The 21,025-nt window shown below is 42.1% G+C and overlaps 2 long non-coding RNA genes across 2 annotated transcripts in view; one reads left to right on the forward strand and one right to left on the reverse strand.

Moving 5' to 3' along the window:
* Nucleotides 1-21,025, forward strand: part of LOC130543800 (uncharacterized) — a 25,840-nt gene continuing 4,815 nt past the window's right edge. The window contains exon 1 of the long non-coding RNA XR_008959423.1: nt 1-198. This is a non-coding gene — a long non-coding RNA (uncharacterized LOC130543800). The remainder of the gene's footprint in view (nt 199-21,025) is intronic.
* Nucleotides 17,207-21,025, reverse strand: part of LOC130543799 (uncharacterized) — a 17,280-nt gene continuing 13,461 nt past the window's right edge. Inside the window, exon 3 of the long non-coding RNA XR_008959422.1 lies at nt 17,207-17,445. This is a non-coding gene — a long non-coding RNA (uncharacterized LOC130543799). The remainder of the gene's footprint in view (nt 17,446-21,025) is intronic.

Here is a 21,025-nt window from a genome sequence, read left to right on the forward strand (position 1 = left end):
GCAGCGTCTGAGAACAGCGAGATGCCGCGAGACTGCTGGATCGTGGTCTAATGGGTGCGATCGAGTCACGCCTTCGTCAGCGGGCGCGTGGTTATCTGAACAGCGTGAATGTGGAGGGCGATTAGTAGCGCTGTTTTCCTTCGTAGCCTCTTTCTGCTTATCTTTTTCCTCTTGCAGTCCTGATGTGAGGAGAATATCGTAAGTACCCCGGGAGGTTTTCTGCGCCATCTGCCGCCCGGGAAGGAGGCCGACAATCAGGTGGCTTTTCCGGTTAGACTGTGGATTATCCCATGGGGAGCTACCCGTGGCTCCAAAGCTCGCTGGTCCTTTGCTTGCCGTAAGCTGGGGTGTGAGTGCATGTGTCTACTGTCTTGAGTCTTCGGTTACGGAAGAAGTCATGTCGGTCGCAGGAATGCCAGTGGGGTGCAAAGGTGTAATATTTACGCTACTAGATACAGTAGCCATGTTAGAACTGGAGCCCTCACCAGTACATTTTTGAAAGATGTATGCTAGATTCCTTAAGACTTCTGTGTCGCGGCTGTTCCTGGGAAGACCGGGGACTCTGTAGGGTCTGCTGATGTTTTGTCTGCTTAGATTACTTTTCCTGAAGACTTGCATTTCCAGGTTTTGGGAGACCTCATAAATGGTTTTCAGGTGTAGCAAGGGGCTGAGGGACCTAAACAGTCTATTAATCTCCAGAAGGGCAGTAACAACTGCTTTCTACTCCAAGCGTGACAAAGATGTTGAAATTAATTTCTAAGCTTCTAAATTGTCTCTATTGGGTAACTTTACTGGAATTAGATGCGTGGTCATCAGTGACCAGAAATTTTCTAGCTGCAGATCAAATCTGCCACCAGAATTTTGTTGAATTTATGTTCAATGAATGGTTTACATTTTTAAAGTGATTGGAGGAAATCATCAGGGAAATACAGATCAAAACCACGATGAGAGACCACCTCACACCAGTCATAATGGCTCAAATTAACAAGTCAGGGAACAACAAATGTTGGCAAGGATGCTGAGAAGGGGGAACCCTTTTACACTGTTGGGAATGCAAACTGGTGCAGCCACTCTGGAAGACAGTGTGGAGGTTCCTCAAAAGTTGAAAATAGAGCTACCCTATGACCCAGCAGTTGCACTACTAGATATTTATCCAAAGGATACAAACATGATGATTTGAAGGGGCATCTGCACCCCAATGTTTATAGCAGCAGTGTCCACAATAGCCAAACTATGGAAAAATCCCAGATGTCCACTGACCCATGAATGGATCAAGAAGATGTGGTATATATGTACAATGGAGTATTAGCCATCAAAAGAATAATCTTGCCATTTGCAATGACGTGGATGGAACTAGAGGGTATTATGCTAAGCGAAATAAGTCAGAGAAAGACAAATGTCGTATGATTTCATTCATACGTGGAATTTAAGAAGGAAAACGGATGAGTATAGGGGAAGGGAAGGAAAAATAAGATAAAAAAAGAGGGAGGAAACCATAAGAGCCTTTTCACTCTAGGGAGCAAACTGAGGGTTGCCAGAGGGGAAGTGGAGGAGGGGGTATAACTGGGTGACGTGCGCAAAGCAGGGCACTTGATGTAATGAGCACTGGGTGTTATATGCAACTGATGAATCACTAAATTCTACCCCTCAAACTAATAATACAGTTTGTGTTAACTAAATTGAATTTAAAGAACTTTTTAAAAAATATTTTGTTTATTTGACAGAGAAAGAGAGCACAAGCAGGGGAAGCCGCGGGCAGAGGGAGAGGGAGAAGCAGGCTCCCCACCGAGCGGAGAGCCAACATGATGCTAAACAGCCGGCGCCATCCCAGGACCCAGGGATCATGACCCGAGCCAAAGGCAGATGCCCAACTAGGCCACCCAATGTACCCCTAAATAATTTTTTAAAACAAGGGGAAAAAAGTGATTGAAAGAAATCGAAGTTCACGACATGTGAGAATTATATGAAATGCAAACTTTAGTGTCCATAAATGTGTATATATATATATTTTAAGTAGGCTCCACACCCAGTGTGGAACCCAGAGCAGGGGCTTGAACTTTTTTTTTTAAAAGATTTTATTTATTTATTCGACAGAGATAGAGACAGCCAGCGAGAGAGGGAACACAAGCAGGGGGAGTGGGAGAGGAAGAAGCAGGCTCATAGCTGAAGAGCCTGATGTGGGGCTCCATCCCATAAGGCTGGGATCACGCCCTGAGCCCAAGGCAGACGCTTAACCGCTGTGCCACCAGGCACCCCTGGGGGCTTGAACTTCTGACCCTGAGATCAAGACCTGAGCTGATATCTAGTTAGAAGGCTAACCGGCTAGGCCACTCAGGTGCCCCATATATAGTTTTTTTTTTTTTATGGTATATATCAGTTTTACTTTTCATCTTGAAACCTTGTACATAATCCCCCCCTTTTTTTTTAATGTTTTTTTATTACATTATGTTAGTCACCATACAGTACATCCCTGGTTTCTGATGCAAGGTTTGATGATTCATTAGTTGCATATAACACCCAGTGCACCATGCAATACGTGCCCTCTTTACTACCCATCACCAGTCTATCCCATTCCCCCACCCCCCTCCCCTCTGAGGTCCTCAGTTTGTTTCTCACAGTCCATAGTCTCCCATGCTTCACTCCCCCTTCTGATTACCCCCCTTTCTTTATCCCTTTCTTCCCCTACCGATCTTCCTAGTTCTTATGTTCCATAGATGAGGGGAACCATATGATAATTGTCTTTCTGTGTTTGACTTATTTCACTTGGCATTATCTCCTCCAGGGCCGTCCATGTTGCAGCAAATGTTGAGAACTCGTTCTTTCTGATAGCTGAGTAATATTCCATTGTATATATGGACCACAGCTTCTTAATCCAGTCATCTGTTGAAGGGCATCTCGGTTCCTTCCACGACTTAGCTATTGTGGATAATGCTGCTATGAACATTGGGGTGCATATGGCCCTTCTCTTTACTATGTCTGTATCTTTGGGGTAAATACCCGGTATTGCAATGGCTGGGTCATAGGGTAGCTCAATTTTTAACTTTTTAAGGGACCTCCACACTGTTTTCCAGAGTGGCTGCATCAACCTGCATTCCCACCAACAATGTAGGAGGGATCCCCTTTCTCCACATCCTCTCCAGCAATTGCTGTTTCCTGCCTTGTTGATTTTTGCCATTCTAACTCGCGTAAGGTGGTATCTTAGTGTGGTTTTCATTTGAATTTCCCTGATGGCTAATGATTTTGAACATTTTTTCATGTGTCTATTAGCCATTTGTATGTCCTCATTGGAAAAGTGTTTGTTCATATCTTCTGCCCATTTTTTGATTTGTTTATTTGTTTCTCTTGTATTGAGTTTGAGAAATTCTTTGTAGATCTCGGATACCAGTCTTTTATCAGTACCATCATTTGCAAATATATTCTCCCATTCCGTGGGCTGCCTCTTAGTTTTTTTTATTGTTTCCTTGGCTGTGCAGAAGCTTTTTATTTTGATGAAGTCCCACAAGTTCATTTTATCTTTTGTTTCTCTTGCCTTTGGAGATGTGTCATGAAAAAGGTTGCTTTGGCCGATGTCGTAGAGGTTGTTACTTATGTTGTCCTCCAGGATTTTGATAGATTCCTGTCTCACATCGAGGTCTTTCATCCATTTGAAGTTTATCTTTGTGTATGGTGTGAGAGAGTGGTCAAGTTTCATTCTTTTGCATGTAGCTGTCCAATTTTCCCAGCACCATTTATTGAAGAGACTGTCTTTTTTCCACTGGATGTTTTTTCCTGCTTTATCAAAGATTAGTTGCCCAAAGAGCCGAGGGTCCATTTCTGGGTTCTTTATTCTGTTCCATTGGTCTATGTGTCTGTTTTTGTGCCGGTACCATGCTGTCTTTGTGATCACATCTTTGTAGTACAGCTCGAAATCCGGCATTGTGATGCCCCCAGCTTTGTTTTTCCTTTTCAATAGTTCCTTGGAGATTCGGGGTCTTTTCCGGTTCCATACAAATTTAAGGACTGTTCTAGTTCCTTGAAAAATGTCATTGGTATTTTGATCGGGATAGCATTGAAAGTGTAGATTGCTCTGGGTAGCATGGACATTTTAACTATGTTAATTCTTCCGATCCATGAGCATGGACTATTTTTCCATCTTTTTGTGTCTTCTTCAATGTCTTTCAAGAGTGATTTATAGTTTCTAGAATATAGACCCTTTACGTCTCTGGTTAAGTTAATGCCAAGGTAAAGTATGGTTTTTGGTGCTATTGTAAATGGGATGGATTCCCTAATTTCTCTTTCTTCAGTCTCATTATTCGTGTATAGAAATGCAACTGATTTCTGAGCATTGATTTTGTATCCCGCCACATTACCGAATTGCTCTATAACTTCTAGTAGTTTGGGAGTGGCTTCTTTTGGGTTTTCCATATAGAGTGTCACATCATCTGCGAAGAGAGACATTTTGACTTCTTCTTTGCCGATTTGAATACCTTTGATCCCTTTTTGTTGTCTGATTGCTGTTGCAAGGACTTCTAGTACTATGTTGAATAATAGTGGCGAGAGTGGGCATCCTTGTCGTGTTCCTGATCTTAAGGGAAAGGCTTCCAGCTTTTCCCCTTTGAGAATGATATTTGCTATAGGCTTTTCATAGATGGCTTTTATGAGCTTGAGAAATGAACCCTCTATCCCTACACTCTGAAGGGTTTTAATCAGGAAAGGATGCTGTATTTTGTCAAATGCTTTTTCTGCATCTATTGAGAGAATCATATGATTTCTGAATTTTTGTTTCTGAATAAAATCTAAGACACTGATAGATTTGTGAATGTTGGACCACCTTTGCATCCCAGGGATGAATCCCACTTGGTCATGATGGATAATCGTTTTAATGTACTGTTGGATCTATTAGCCAGGATCTTGTTGAGAATTTTGGCGTCCATATTCATTAGGGAAATCGGTCTGTCATTCTCCTTTTTGAGGGGGTCTTTGCCTGGTTTGGGGATCAAGGTAATATTGGCCTCATAGAATGAGTTTGGTAGCTTTCCTTCTGTTTCTATTTTTTGAAATAGCTTTAGGAGAATAGGTATTATTTCTTCTTTGAATGTTTGGTAGAATTCCCCAGGAAAACCGTCCGGGCCTGGGGTTTTATTTTTTGGAAGATTGTTTATCACTGACTCAATCTCTTCATAATTAATTGGCCTGTTTAAAAAATCAATTTCTGGGGTGCCTGGGTGGCACAGCGGTTAAGCGTCTGCCTTCGGCTCAGGGCATGATCTCTGCATTGTGGGATCGAGTCCCACATCAGGCTCCTCTGCTATGAGCCTGCTTCTTCCTCTCCCACTCCCCCTGCTTGTGTTCCCTCTCTTGCTGGCTGTCTATCTCTGTCAAATAAATAAATAAAATCTTTAAAAAAATCAATTTCTTCCTCTTTCAGTCTTGGTAGTTTATGGGTTTCCAGGAAGGCCTCCATCTCTTCCAGATTGCTTAATTTATTGGCATATAGATGTTGATAAAAGTTTCTAATAATCCTTTCAAATTCATTGTTGTTGGTTGTGACCTCTCCTTTTTCATTCATAATTTTATTAATTTGTGTCTTTTCTCTATTCTTTTGGATAAGTCTTGCCAGAGGTCTGTCAATGTTATTAATTCTCTCAAAGAACAAGCTTCTAGCTCTGTTGATCTGCTCTACTGTACTCCTGGTTTCTAATTCGTTAATTTCTGCTCTAATTTTGGTCAACTGCTTCCTCGTGCGTGGATTAGGCCTGTCCCTCTGTTGCTGTCCAGCTTCTTGAGGTGAGAATATAAAAACTGCATTTTAGATTTTTCTATTCTTTTGAGTGAGGCTTGGATGGCTATGTATTTTCCCTTAGGACCGCCTTTGCAGTGTCCCATAGGGTTTGGACCGTTGTGTTTTCATTCTCGTTGGTCTCCATAAATTATTTAAATTGATTTTTGATTTCCTGGTTTATCGAATCATTCCTGAGCAGGATGGTTCTTAGTCTCCAAGTGTTTCAGTTTCTTCCAAATGTTTCCTTGTGGTTGAGTTCCACTTTCAAAGCGTTGTGGTCTGAGAATATGCAGGGAATAATTTCAGTCTTTTGGTATCGGTTGAGACCTGTTTTGTGTCCCAGAACATGGTCTATTCTTGAGAATGTTCCATGGGCATTAGAATAGAATGAGTATTCTTTGGTCCTGGGGTGTAGTGTTCTGTATATATCTATGATATCCAACTCGTCGAGTATGGCATTCAAAGCCTTTGATTCTTTGCCTAGTTTTTGCAAGGGTGTTCGTTCTATTTCTGATAGTGGAGTGTTGAGGTCCCCTACTATTAATGTATTTTTATCTATATGTCTGTTTTTTCTGGTTAAGAGTTGGCTTGTGTATCTTGCTGCTCCCCTGTTGGGGGCATATATATTTATAATTGTCATATCCACTTGTTGGATACTTCCTTTAAGAATAATATAGTGCCCTTCTGCGTCTCCAACTATAGTCTTTAGTTTAAAATCCCATCTATCTGATATGAGAATTGCTACTCCAGCTTTCTTTTGAGGTCCATTTGTGTGAAAGATGGTACTCCATCCCTTTACTTTCAGTCTGAATGTATCTTTGGGTTTAAAATGAGTCTCTTGTAGACAGCAAATGGATGGGTCACGTCTTTTTATCCAATCTGCAACCCTGTGGCGTCTTATGGGAGCATTTAGGCCATTTACATTGAGCCTGATTATTGAGAGATATGATTTTAATGATGCCATGTTGCCAGTAAAGTCTTTGTTTCTATAGGTGTGACTTTGTGTTCTGTATCACTCTTGGGGGCTTTTTACCTTTATAGAACCCCCCCTTAATATCTCCTGTTGGGCTGGTTCCGTGGTTACAAAATTGGTCATTGACTGGCGATTCTGGAAGGTCTTTTTTTCTCCATCAATTCTGAATGACAGCCTTGCTGGATAAAGGATCCTTGGCTGCATGTTTTTCTCTGAAAGAGCTTTAAAAATGCCCCCCCAACCCTTTCTCCCATTCCAGATCTGTGTAGACAGGTCTGACGTAATTCTGATGCCTTTGCCTTGGTACGTGAGAAATTTCTTTGCCCTGGCCGCTTTCAATAGTGTATCCTTGGATCTAATATTTGCGAACTGCACTATGATGTGACGTGGCGTAGGTTTGTCATGCTTGATCTTGGGAGGGGTTCTCTCTGCCTCTTGGACATGAATGTTTGTTTCCCTTGCTAGATTAGGGAAGTTTTACAATTTGTTCAAATATCTCTTCTAGACCTCTGTTTTTCTTCACCCCCTCGGGGATGCCAAGGATTCTGACTTTGGATCGTCTGAGTCCGTAATCTCCCGTAACCTACATTCGTGGGTGTGGATTTTTTTAAGTCCAGCTTCTATTTTCGCTTTTTCTTCTACTAACCCATCCTCCATTCACTAATACGTTCCTCTGCCTCATTTACCCTGGCCGTCAGAGCCGCTAGTTTTGACTGCATTTGGCTCATAGAATTTTTAATTTCTGCCAGATTCACTCTCATTTCCGCCCTTAGAGATTCTATATTCTCATTAACATTTTCCTTAATACTTTTTTCAAGTCTACACATCATCTTGACCATTGTTATTCTGAATTCCACTTCTGATAATTTCATTACATCCATATCCATTAGTTCTGTGGCAGAGGCCACAGGCTCATTGTCTTTTCTTTGCTGGGGGGGACTTCTCCTTCTCGTCATTCTCATGAGGAGAGGTTGTGGGGTTGTCCAGAGCCCAAGTTACTGACCGGGACCCAGGCTGTGCACCCTTGTTTTATAGGGATCTTAGGGATGTGGGCTTTTTGATTTTTCAGCCTGCCTTCTGGGGGAGGGGCCAGCTGCGCTGATACTCAGGCAACCCTGTTTGGGTAGGGTCTCCGTGTCTCCTCAATACTTAGCGCTTGAGATGTTCATTTGTAGAGATCCAGATGTACCTTCCTGCGTCTCAGGCTGATTCCGTGGATGTTCAGGCTGGTCTGGTACCTGTCCAACTCGACTCAGGGGACCAGCTGAAAAAGGGGTCCCTTATTCCTCTGCCATCTTCAGCTCTCCCAATGCTGACATAATCCCCATGTATAGTTTTATGGGACACAACCACACTCATTCAGTTATATATCATCTTGCTGCTTTTGCCCTAAAAGCCAAGTTGAGTAGTTATACGCGAAACCATATGGCCTGCACAGCCCAGGATATTTACTATCTGGCACTTTATAGGTAAAATTTGCCCACTCCTGAAGCACATGAGTAACAGTCAAGCTGCTGGCATTCAGTAGAATTAGATCAGTTGTCTTATCTTTATGTTAGTTTTTTTCTTTTGCAGTGGCAGACTACAATTTCTGTATGTTTAGCAGCAGAATTTTACCGTTAATCTCTTTTTGATGTTGTGGAATTTAAAGATAATTTTATTCCTCAAAAACATGACTCTGGTTGCTCTGTTGATGTGCAGGGCCAGCCTATCAAGTTTGGTCATTTAGATTACCAGTCAGCTGAAATTATGAATTCATTCATTGGAGTTAACCTTTTTTTGTTGCCTGAAATGTCAGAATAAATTAGGCATAAAACTGCTTATGAGGCAGGGCACCTGGGTGGCTCCCTGGTTAAGTGTCTGTCTTTGGCTCAGGTCATGATCCTAGAGTCCCAGGATCAAGCCCCCACATTGGGCTACCTGCTCAGTGGGGAGTCTGCTTCTCCTTCTGCCCCTACCCCCATGAGAGCGCTCTTGCTCACTCTCTCTCAAATAAATAAAATCTTAAGAAAAACTGCTTGTGGGTAATGAAGCTTAGAGGATCGGAGCAGTTTTTCCCCTCTGGTGTGTATATAGAGTTTATCGACAGTCACCAATCCAAATCGGAACTCAGAGGAGATACAGTAGTCTGTATAATCCTCTCATTAGGTTGGGTGCTTGACAGGTTCCTCTGACAAGTAGTCTAAAGGCATTCCATGACCTGTCCAACTTTACTACTTAAAGAGAGGTGATGGCCAAAAACCGTATATCCTGACAACTTTAATTCCTTCTAATTACATATCTCAGGCTTTAGGGTGTTGCAGTTAAAATTTGTGAACCAGTTCTCCTGTAGCATTTTAAGATAGATGTACAGGCTCTTCATAGGTGGGCCTCAGGTACAATACTTAGTTGGTCAGCTTGACAGATTTAACACTAGTAGCTAGAGGAGGTCTTCATATTTGCAGAATGCAAGGTCTAAGTAAAAGATTGGTAATTGTGAGACTTTGGTAATTGTGCTATCAAATAAAGTGGAAACTAAACATTGCTTTTGCATTCTGCACTGTGCATAATGGCATCATCGTGCCATTGCTGTTGCCCAGCGTTGATCCTGGCCATACCTTTAGGAATCTCTGTCAGGCTCTTCCCACCCACCGCCCATGTATGAGTTCATTACAACTCCATGACCTCGGAAGAGAGGTTTGCCTTCTGGCTTAAAGTTTTGTTTTGTTTTCCCCAGAATGGGGCATTGCTATGTTGATAGGAATAAAATAGAAGCAACCAGAAGAGAATCACAGGTTCCCACTCTGTCTTCCCAGCTATCATCAGTTGTATCCATCCACACTACCTGTTATCCTTAAATGGACCATCTTCATTGCCTTCTGTGGCTAGCCTTTTCATTTGTTCCCTCTATCCCCACCCCAACTTGGGGAAATCTCCAGCATTTCTTTCCTCTTGTGCATCATCAGATCTTCCACATCTATTGAATCCACACAAGTTGGCCTCTCAGTCACAGTACTGCACTGAAAGTACTGCACTCTGCCCTCATGTCCCTGCCCTGTCAGCAGAGGGCACGTTCCAGTTGATAACGGTTCACCAGCAGTGCGCTCGGAGTATCGGAACACGGACAGTTATCATCCAGGTGCATGCACTCACATGCGTGCTTTCTCTACACGCACACACGCTCCTCCAGGGTTTACGTATATTTGGAATTCCGCAATCCTGCACTTCCTATGCTAAGTCATTCAGGAGACAATGACAGAAGTGTAAGAAAGCATCTGTCTTTCTCATAGTAAATACAGAATTGTTGTCTTAAAGCTTGGAATTGCAGTACCGAAACTGCTATTTTATTCTTTAGATTGATTCTTTAGGTTGATTTTATTCTTTTGTTAATTTCAATTCTGTATATTTTGTTAATCATTGAAATTGATTATTTAAGGATACATTATGTCTTTAACCTATGTTATCTTTTACTAGACTTCCCTCTTATTTTGTTACTGTTGGTTGGTTGGATCTAAGTCAAACATTTATTTGTCTGTGAAAAACAGAAGTTGAATTCTTTTACCTCTGTGGTCAAAATCCTGTGCATAGCAAAATGCTGGTGTGTCCCAGAGATCAGCAAGTTTTGTCATTCCTCACTTTGAAACATCGATACCCTTGACAAGAGAGGAGGTTTCACTGCCTGTGATAAGCCAGGTCCTGCCTTTCTTCAGCTTCATGCCTTTCCCTTCCTCAGCCCATCAGGTGTCCTGGCCTTGTCCTTCAGAGGTCTCCGTGTGCTGCACATAGCTCCTTCTGGTGAGCGGTTTGTATTAGCCTCTTGAGTACAGTGCCCGTCCTAGGATCCCAGAGTCTATTCCCCTACTAGGAGGAAGTGGCTACTTTTTTGCAGTTATAATTACAGTAGTTTCCTCTTATCCGTAGGATATGTTCCAAGACCTCCAGTGGATGCCTGAAACTTTGGACAGTACTGAACCATATATATACTATGTTTTTTCCTGTACATATATATCTATGATAAATTAGGCACGGTAAGAGATTAACAACAATAGCTCATAAAATAGAATAATTATAACAATATACTGTAATAAAAGTTACATAAATGTGGTGTCTCTCTCAAGTTCTCTTATTGTAGTATACTCACCCTTCTTGTGATGATAGGAGATGGAAAAATGGCCACATGATTAGATGAAGTGAGGTGAATGATGTAGGCGTTGTGATGTATAGTTAAGCTACTTTTGACCTGACGGTACTTCAGGAGGGGGATCATCTGCTTCCAGACTGTGGTTGACCATGGGTAACAAACCACGGAAAGTGAAGGTGGGGATGTATGTAATGATACGTAGCGACACACGGTGATCTGTGATTATGTACAGTTAACACTATGAGGGCAGAGACCTATGCGTTTTATTCACCATTGTATCCTCAGAACACTCTACAAAGCACAGTGTAGGTCCTCAATAAGTACATTTATTTAACTGAATTAATGGCAGTTTCACCAGCTCCCCTCAAGCCAGACGAGGACCTGACTAGAGATCCATTTCATCTTCTCTTCACCTTACTTGTGGAGAGAGACGAGCAAACTGGAGAGTACATAGGGGGAGAGGTTAAAAAGTGGAGTTGGGATAAAGAAGGGGGGGTAATCAGAAGGGGGAATGAAGCATGAGAGACTATGGACTCTGAGAAACAAACTGAGGGCTACAGAGGGGAGGGGGGTGGGGGAATGGGATGGGCTGGTGATGGGTAGTAAGGAGGGCACGTATTGCATGGTGCACTGGGTGTTATACGCAACTAATGAATCATCGAGCCTTACATCAGAAACCAGTGATGTACTGTATAGTGACTAACGTAATAAAAAAATACATATAATAAAAAAAATGGAGTTGGGGAAAGTTAAACTTTCAGAAGCTACAGTATAGAGAAAGGAGAAGAGTCTAAGAAACATACAAGCACAACGTCCTCCCATGCCAGATCACTGTGATTAGAAGAACTACCTCTTAACTTTTGTATTAGACTTCCAATATGTGTGGGTGTGTTTACCCATCTGCTTCCCCATCTAGACTGTAAACAAAGTGAGCTGTTACCTGCCACTGAAAACTCAGTGATGATGTGACCCAAACCCTAACCTGACTTAAAAAAAAATGTATGCTCGGGGCGCCTGGGTGGCACAGCGGTTGGGCGTCTGCCTTCGGCTCAGGGCGTGATCCCCGCATGATGGGATCGAGCCCCACATCAGGCTCTTCTGCTATGAGCCTGCTTCTTCCTCTCCCGCTCCCCCTGCTTGTGTTCCCTCTCTCGCTGGCTGTCTCTATCTCTGTCGAATAAATAAATAAAATCTTTAAAAAAAAAAATGTATGCTCTTGCTCAACGTCACCACCTCTATGTGCAACCACACTGACGTTCTCTGCACTTCTCCTACCTCACATTCTTGTCTCCTGCCCACAGCTGATACCCACCACTAGGGATACCTCTCTTTCCCCTTAATCCCTTCAGTTGACTACTTCCATCTCCTTCAAATCTGCACCTAGACTCCAGTAGCTGTGGGAGTCTCCTGACTGCTCCTCGTAAGCACAGAAACACACCCAGACTGTGGGTTAGGTGCCCCCCTCCCCTTACAGCGTTTGACACCCTGTCATTTATCTGCTTGTTTACTTGTTCTGTGAGTGAAGAGCTCCACCTTTAATTACTGTATCCCCCAGTCTCAGTCCAGAGCTCAAAAAACTTTTATTGAGTAAGATGAAAATTTTAAATTAAAATCTATATAACAAAGCTTAACCATTTTAGCCATTTTAAGGAGTATAGTTCTATGGTATTAAGCACATTCACATAGTTCTGCAACCATTCCTCTAACCATCTCCAAAACTTCTTGATCTTTCCTAACCCAAACTCTACGCAATGAACAAGAACTTCTCATTCCTTTCTCCCACCAGCTCCAGGCAACTACTTTTTGTCTCATGAATTCGACTAGATACCTCGTAGGAGTGGAATTGTCCAGTATTTGACCTTTTGTGACTGTCTTATTTTACTTAATGTCCTCGGGGTTCATTCATGTTGTAGCATGAGTCCAAATTTCCTTCCTTTTTAAGGCTGAATGATGTTCCATTGTATGTGTGTGCCACGTTTTCTTTATCCATTCCCCCATCAGTAGACATTTGGGCTACTTACAACTTTTGTCTGTTGTGAATAATGCTGGTATAAACACAGGTACAAAAATAACTTTTTGAGACCCTGTTTTCAATTCTTTTAGGTAGATATCCAAAGGTGGCATTGCTGGATCATATGGTAATTCTGTGTTTAATTTCTTGAGAATAACTTCACATCAGCTGTCCTGTACATCAGCTGCATGCATTTTACATCCCTTCCACCAGTGCACAAGGGTTCCAGCTTCTCCACATCCTCACCAACGCTTACTATTTTTTGCCCTTTTCCCTTTTTATTTATTTATTTATTTATTTATTTATTTCCTTATTTAAATTCAATTCAGTTAACTTATACTGTATTATTAGTTTCAGGGGTACAATTTAGTGATTGATCAGTTGCATATAATACCCAGTGCTCATTACTTCAAGTGCCCTCCTTAATGCCCATCACCCCGTTATCCCTTCCTAGCACCCACCTCCCATCCAGCAACTCACAGTTTCTTTCCTAGAGTTCAGCGTCTCTTGTGGTTTCCTCTCTATTTTCATCTTCTTTTATTTTGCCTTCCCTTGCCCTCTGTTCATCTCTTTTGTTTCTTACTTCCACATATGAGTGAAATCATATGGTATTTGTCTTTCTCTGACTGCCTGACTTCACTTAGCATGAAACCCCCTAGTTCCATCCACATCATTGCAAGTGGCAAGATTTCATTCATTGGGTTGGCTGGGTAATATTCCATTACAGAAATATATCCCACATCTTCTTCCTTTCTAAAAAATTAATTTATATTAGTTTCATTTGTCAAATTTAGTGATTCATCAGTTGCATATAACACCCAGTGCTCATTACATTCAGTGCCCTCCTTCATGCCCATCACCCAGTTATACCTTCCCCCAACCCACCTCCCCTCCAGCAAACCTTAATTTGTTCCCTAGAGTTAAGAGGCTCTTATGGATTCCCTCCCTCTAGTTTTTATCTTATTTCCCTTCCCTTCCCCTATATTCATCTGTTTTGTTTCTTAAATTCCACATAAGTGAAATCGTATGGTATTTGTCTTTCTCTGATTGACTTATTTCACTTAGCATAATACCCTCTACATTCATCCACATCATTGCAAATGGTAATATTTCATTTTTTGATGGCTGAGTAATATTCCAGTGTGTGTGTGTGTGTGTGTGTGTGTGTGTGTGTGTGTATCACTTCTTTATCCATTCATCTGTTGATGGACATGACGTCTGGGCTCTTTCTATACTTTAGCTATACTGTGGACATTGCTGCTATAAACATTGGGGTGCAGGTGCCTCTTCAAATCTGTATTGTTGTATCCTTTAGGCGAATATGTAGTGGTGCAATTGCTGGATTATAGCATAGTTCTATTTGTAACTTTTTGAGGTTACATTCCCACCAATAGTGTAAGAGGGTTCCCCTTTCTAGGCATCCTTGCCAACATCTGTTGTTCCCTGACTTGTTAACTTGAGCCATTCTGAGTGGTGTGAGGTGGTATCTCATTGTGGTTTTGATTTGTATTTCCCTGATTCCAAGGGATGTGGAGCATTTTTTCATGTGTCTGTTGGCCATTTGTATGCCTTCCTTGGAGAAATGTCTGTTCATGTCTTCTGCCCATTTCTTGACTGGATTATTATTTTTGGGGGGGAGTATTGAGTTTGATAAGTTCTTTATAGATCTTGGAGACTAGCCCTTTATCTGATAAGACATTTGCAAATATCTTCTCCCATCCTGTAGGTTGTCTTTTAGTTTTGTCAACTGTTTCCTTTGCTGTGCAAAAGCTTTTTATCTTGATGAAGTCCCGAGAGTTCATTTTTGCTTTTGTTTCCCTTGCCTTTAGAGACATGTCTAGCAAGAAGTTGCTGTGGCTGAGGTGGAAGAGGTTGCTGCCTGTGTTCTCTAGGATTTTGATGGATTCCTGTCTCACACTTAGGTCTTTCATCCATTTTGAATTTATTTTGTGTATGGTGTAAGAAAGTGGTCCAGTTTCATTCTTCTGCATGTGGCTGTCCAACTTTCCCAACACCATTTGTTGAAGAGAGTATCTTTTTTCCATTGGGTATTCTGTCCTGCTTTGTGGAAGATTAATTGACCATAGAGTCGAGGGTCCATTTCTGGATTCTCTGTTCTGTTCCATTGATCTGTGTGTCTGTTTTTGTGCCGGTACCATACTGTCTTGATGATTACAGCTTCGTAATATAGCTTGAAGTCTGGAATCATGATGCCTCCAGCTTTGTATTTCTTTTTCAATATTACTTTTGCTATTTGGGGTCTTTTCTGGTTCCATACAAGTTTTAGGATTGTTTGCTCTGGGTCTATGAAAAATGCTGATGGTATTTTGATAGGGATTGAGTTGAATGTGTAGATTGCTTTGGGTAACATAGACATTTTAACAATATTTGTTCTTCCAATGCAAGAGCATGGAACGTTTTTCCATTTCTTTGTGTCTTCCTCAATTTCTTTCAAAAGGTTCTATAATTTTCAGAGTACAGATCCTTTACCTCTTTGGTTCTGTTTATTCCTAGGTAATTTAATGGGTTTTTTGGGCAACTGTAAATGGGATCGATGCCTTCTCTTTCATCTGCCTCATTCTTAGTGTATCAAAATGCAACTGACTTCTGTGCACTGATTTTATATCCTGCCACTTTGCTGAATTCCTGTATGAGTCCTAGCAATTTTTGGGTGGAGTCTTTGGGACTTTCTCCATAGAGTACCTTGTTTGACTTCTTCTTTGCCAGTTTGGATGTCTTTTCTTTCTGTTGTCTGATTGCTGAGGCGAGGACTTCCAGTACTATGTGGAACAACAGCAGTGAGAGTGGACAGCCTTGTCATGTTCCTGACCTTACGGGAAAAGCTCTCAGATTTTCAGCGCTGAGGATGATATTTGCCATGGGTTTTTCATATGCAGCTTTTATGATGCTGAGGCATGTTCCCTCTATCCCTACACAGCAGAGAGTTTTTATCAAGAAAAGATTATGTATTTTCTTAAATGCTTTTTCTGCATCAATTGAGAGGATCATATGGTTCTTGACCTTTCTTTTATTAATGTGGTGTATCACATTGATTGATTTGTGGATGTTGAACCACGCTTGCAGCCCAGGAACAAATCCTAAATGGTCACGGTGAATTATCTTTTTAATGTACTGTTGGATCCTGTTAGCTAGTATCTTGGTGAGAATTTTTGCATCGATGTTCATCAGGAATATTGGTCTGTAATTTTCCTTTTTGGTGGGGTCTTTGGTTTGGGGATCAAGGTAGTGCTGGCCTCATAGAAAGAGTTTGGAAGTTTTCCTTCCATTTCTATTTTTTGAAACAGCTTCAGGAGAATAAGTTATTAATGCTTCTTTATATGTTTGGTTTCCGCTGGTAGGCCATCTGGTCCTGGACTCTTGTTTGTTGGGAGATTCTTAATTACTGCTTCAATTTCTTTGCTGATTATGGGTCTGTTCAGGTTTTCTATTTCTTCCTGTTTCAGTTTTGGTAGTTTATATGTTTCTGGGAATGCATCCATTTCTTCCAGATTGCCAAGTTTGTTGGCACATAATTGCTCATAGTATGTTCTTATAATTGTTTGTATTTCTTCAGTGTTGGTTGTGATCTCTCCTCTTTCGTTTGTGATTTTGAGTCTTTTTTCTTTTGGATAAGTCTGGCTAGGGTTTATCAATCTTATTCTTTCAAAGAATGAGCTCCTAGTTTTGTTGATCTGTTCTACTGTTCTTTTGATTTCTATAGCATTGATTTCTGTTCTAATCTTTGTTATTTCTCTTCTCCTACTGGCTTTAGGCTTTATTTGCTGGGTTTTTTCCCCGTCTCCTTTAGGTGTAAGGTTAGGGTGTGTATTTGAGAATTTTCTTGTTTCTTGAGAAAGACCGGTATTGCTATATACTTCCCTCTTAGGACTACCTTTGCTGCATTCCAAAGGTTCTGAACTGTCGTGTTTTCATTTTCATTTGCTTCCATGTTTTTTTTTTTTTAATTCTTTAATTTTCTGCTTGGCACCTTCATTCTTTAGTAAGATGTTCTTTAAGCTCCATGTATTTGTGGTCTTCCAAATTTTTTCTTGTGGTCGACTTTAAGTTTTACAGCATTGTGGGGGCGCCTGGGTGGCACAGCGGTTAAGCGTCTGTCTTCGGCTCAGGACGTGATCCCGGCATTATGGGATCGAGCCCCACATCAGGCTCCTCCGCTATGAGCCTGCTTCTTCCTCTCCCACTCCCCCTGCTTGTGTTCCCTCTCTCGCTGGCTGTCTCTCTGTCGAATAAATAAATAAAATCTTTTAAAAAAAAAAGAAAAAAGAAAAAAAAGTTTTACAGCATTGTGGTCTGAAAATATACAGGGAACCATCCCAGTCTTTTGGTACCTGTTGAGACCTGATTTGTGACGCAGTATGTGATCTGTTCTGGAGAATGTTCCACGTGCACTTGAGAAGAATGTGCATTCTGCTCCTTTAGGATGAAATGTCCTGAATATATCTCTAAAGTCCATCTGGTCCAGTGTGTCATCCAAAGCCCTTGTTTTTTTGATGCAAAGAGTGAGATCTTGTTGATTGTTGATCTTCTGCTTAGATCATCTGTCCATTGCTCTTTGCAAACTGAAGGGTAAGAAATCAGAGAAAGACAAACCTTATGAGACTCTTGACTCTGGGAAACAAACTGAGGGTTGCGGAAGGGGAGTTGGGTGGGCGAATGGGGTAACTGGGTGATGGGCATTAAGGAGGGCACGTGATGTAATGAGCACTGGGTATTATATGCAACTGATGAATCACTGAACTTTACCTCTGAAACATATACTATACATTAATTTAAAAAAAAAAAGCAGGTAGATAGAGCAATGGAACAGAAGAGAGAGCCCCCAAATAAATTCACACATACATGGATAAATGATCTTTGATGAGGGTGCCAAGAGTACACAATGAGGAAAGGATAGTCTCTTTAACAATCAACAGAATGAAAAGGCAGTCTATAGAATGGGAGAATCCAATTGCAAACCTTGTATCAGAAAAGAGACTAGGGGCCCTGGGTGGCTCAGTTGATTAAGCATCCAACTCTTGATTTCAGCTTAGGGCATGATCTCAGGGTTATGAGTTCAAGCCCTGCTTTGGGCTCCATACTCATTTTGGATTCTGCTTGAGATTCTCTACCTTGTCCTCTGCCCCACCTACTACTTGCTCACTTTCTCTCTAAAAAATAAAATCTTTAAAAAATAAAAAGGAGGCTAATATCCAAAATATATAAGAAACTGCTGCTAATCATTAAAAATAAAAGTGTTTAATCCAGGGGCGCCTGAATAACTCAGTTGGTTAAGCATCTGCTTTCTGCTCAGGTGATGATCCTGGAGTCTTGGAATCAAGTCCCACATCAGGCTCCCTGCTCAGCAGAGTCTTCTTCTCCCTCTGACCCTCCCTCCTCTTGTGCTTTCTCTCTCTCTCTCAAAATAAATGAATCTTTTAAAAAAGTGTTTAACCCAATATAAAAATGGGCTAAATATTTCAATAGACATTTTTCCAATGAAGAAATACAAATGGCTGACAGACATATGAAAAGCTCAGCATCATTAATCATCAGAGAAATCCAAATCAAAGGACAATATCATGTCACCTGTTAGGATGGTTTATATATACGTTGGTAAGAAAATGGAAATTTGAACATTCATATACTGTTAGTGAGAATGTAAAATGGTACAGCCATTATGGAAAACAGTACTGAGTTTCCTCAGATAATTGCAAATAGAACCACCATATGATCCAGTAATCACATATCTAGGGATACATCCAAAGGAAATGAAATCAGTAGATGACCCTAGTATTTGTTATGATAGTCACCAACTCCTGTATCATGCTGAATTCAGAGGAAATAATTTTATCTTCCATCACTATTATGTTAACTATAAATTGTAAGTGTCCTTCATCAAGTTGACAAAATCTTTCTTAATTCTTATTTTGCTGAGAGTTTTTAAAATCTTGAATGTATGTTGAATTGTCCTAAATGCTTTTTCTGTATCTGCTGAAATGATCAAGATTCTTCTTCTTCAGTCCATTGACTTGGGAATTACTGTATCAGTGTCCCATTGCTGTAACCAATTACCACAAATGTATTGCCTTCAAACCTCATAAATATACTGTCTTACACTTCTGCAGGTTAGAGTCTCATATGGGCCTCACTGGACTAAAATAAATATGTCTGTAGGGTGTTCCTTTTTGGAGGCGCTGGGAGAGAATCTGGTTCCTGGCTTTTTCTAGCTTCTAGAGGTTGTCTACACTCCCTGCTTAGTTGCCCCTTCCACCTCTAATGCCAGCAATAGCTGACTGACTTCCCCACATCCTAGTGGACTCTTCTGCTGCACTTCCACCTTTAATGACCTTGTGACCACTTGGATAATCCAGGATCATCTCCTGATTTTAATGTGAGCTGATTGGCAACCTAATTCCATCTGCAACTTTAATTCCCCTTCCCCATGAAAGGCAACATGTGGGCAGATTCCAAGGATTAGAACATGGACATTTGTGGGGGGCATCATTCTGCTAGAGCTGGTACCCAGGGCTGAGTGTCAAGGAGCAGGGACATATATGAATGCAGGAGCCCATCTCCCCATGGTGCCTAGGGAGAGAATAAGAGGGACTCAGGGTTGCCCCTTTCTGGAATCTCGGGGGGCAGAGCTCTTGAGCATCTATACATGACCTGTGCCCCTCTCATTGTGCTCCTCACTTTCTGCACAGATGAGAGCTGAACTTTTCTGGGTGGAAGATTTGTGGGGGGCCCCTCACTCGGCTCTGGTCCACTCCCTCATTCACCCAACTCACTGTTGTACTTGTCCCTCCGCCGTGCCAGGGTCTGTGGTCCAGGTGGGGTTGACTCAGCCACCCTCAGTGTCCAAGGGCCAAGGATAGATGGCCACCAGCACGTGCACTAGGGGAGCAGCTCAGCTTCAGCAACATCTGGGCTTTGTTGCCAAACTCCTGACCCCCAGATTTGCAATTGCCTCTCAGGAGAGATTCCTGGGCTCCAGGTCAGGCAGCCAGGCTTCTTGATCTCTGGGCTTCAGCCTGGAAAAGAGGCTGATTATTACTGCTTAGTGTGGGACAGTGGCTTGATGCCTACATTGTCCTCAAGGCCCACAGGGAAGTGAGATAAAAACCTGTTGGCTGTCTGTACCTTCTCACTGTCCAGAGTTATTGCTGTCATTTTGTGGGCAAGTGGCTGCTGCTGAGTTCTGGAGTAGTGTAATGGGGGCCGTCCTTTCTCCTCTGGTTCTGTGATACTGTGTGGTTGATGCACCCCCATTTCTAAGATCCTGGGTATGGTTTGCTGACCCAGCTCTCTACAATTTCTGGAGCTTTTGGTCAGATCACTCAGTTCTGCACTGGAAGTATTGGTGTGGATTATTATGTTAGTGACTGGAACCAGCTTTGCTCTGGGAAAAAAATGCAGAGTCCCTCTTCTTCCCTTGAAAGTTCTGCTTCCCTCCAATTTCCTGATACTATATGTGTACACCCAAACAACAGACCCAATCAACCCTTGGGTCCAATATCAGGCAGAGGTTAACTGGCGTGTGCCAAAGAGGGCTGGGTGGTCCCTCCCATTCCTCAGAGTGGAGCACCCACAAGATGTGCTTAGCTCTCTCTCCCTGTCCTTGAGGGCTTCCCTATTTTGTCCCCCAGTCAGGAATGATGGAGAGAGAGCAACACAGGATGAGGTGAAGGGGATCCCCCTGACTGCCACAGTGGAGAGTGGGTTGGTCTTGGCTGATCTGTCATGGTCTTTAGTCCTTCTGCTGTTCTGAATCTGGAACAAGTTCTCTCTGAGGTTGGGTTCCCTCTGGATCCCCCTCTACAGTGATCTACAATGGAGGAAGAAGCTGTGGAGGTCATTTCACTGAGTGCAAGGCTGTGGAAGAGGCTGCAGTCTTAAGAGGAGGCTCCTGGGCAGTGAAGAGACCCCCCTCTGGGAGGAGGGGATAGTGGACAGGTGGATGGGCATGCAACTCTCTCTCCAAGGTCCCCTTCTGTATGTACATCTGGCCCTAACACAGCAGGAGGAGTTGTGGGCCTGCCTTGCCACAAACCCCTGGGGTACATCAGCTGTGGGAGGCCATCAAGGGGAGGGGAAGGATCTGCATGACTTCCCTGTCCTCCCTTTGAGTGGGGTAAGTAGGTAAAATCGACTTTGGGCCCC

Source organism: Ursus arctos, unplaced genomic scaffold (genome assembly GCF_023065955.2).
Source record: "Ursus arctos isolate Adak ecotype North America unplaced genomic scaffold, UrsArc2.0 scaffold_16, whole genome shotgun sequence".
Classification (NCBI taxonomy): Eukaryota; Metazoa; Chordata; class Mammalia; order Carnivora; family Ursidae; genus Ursus; species Ursus arctos.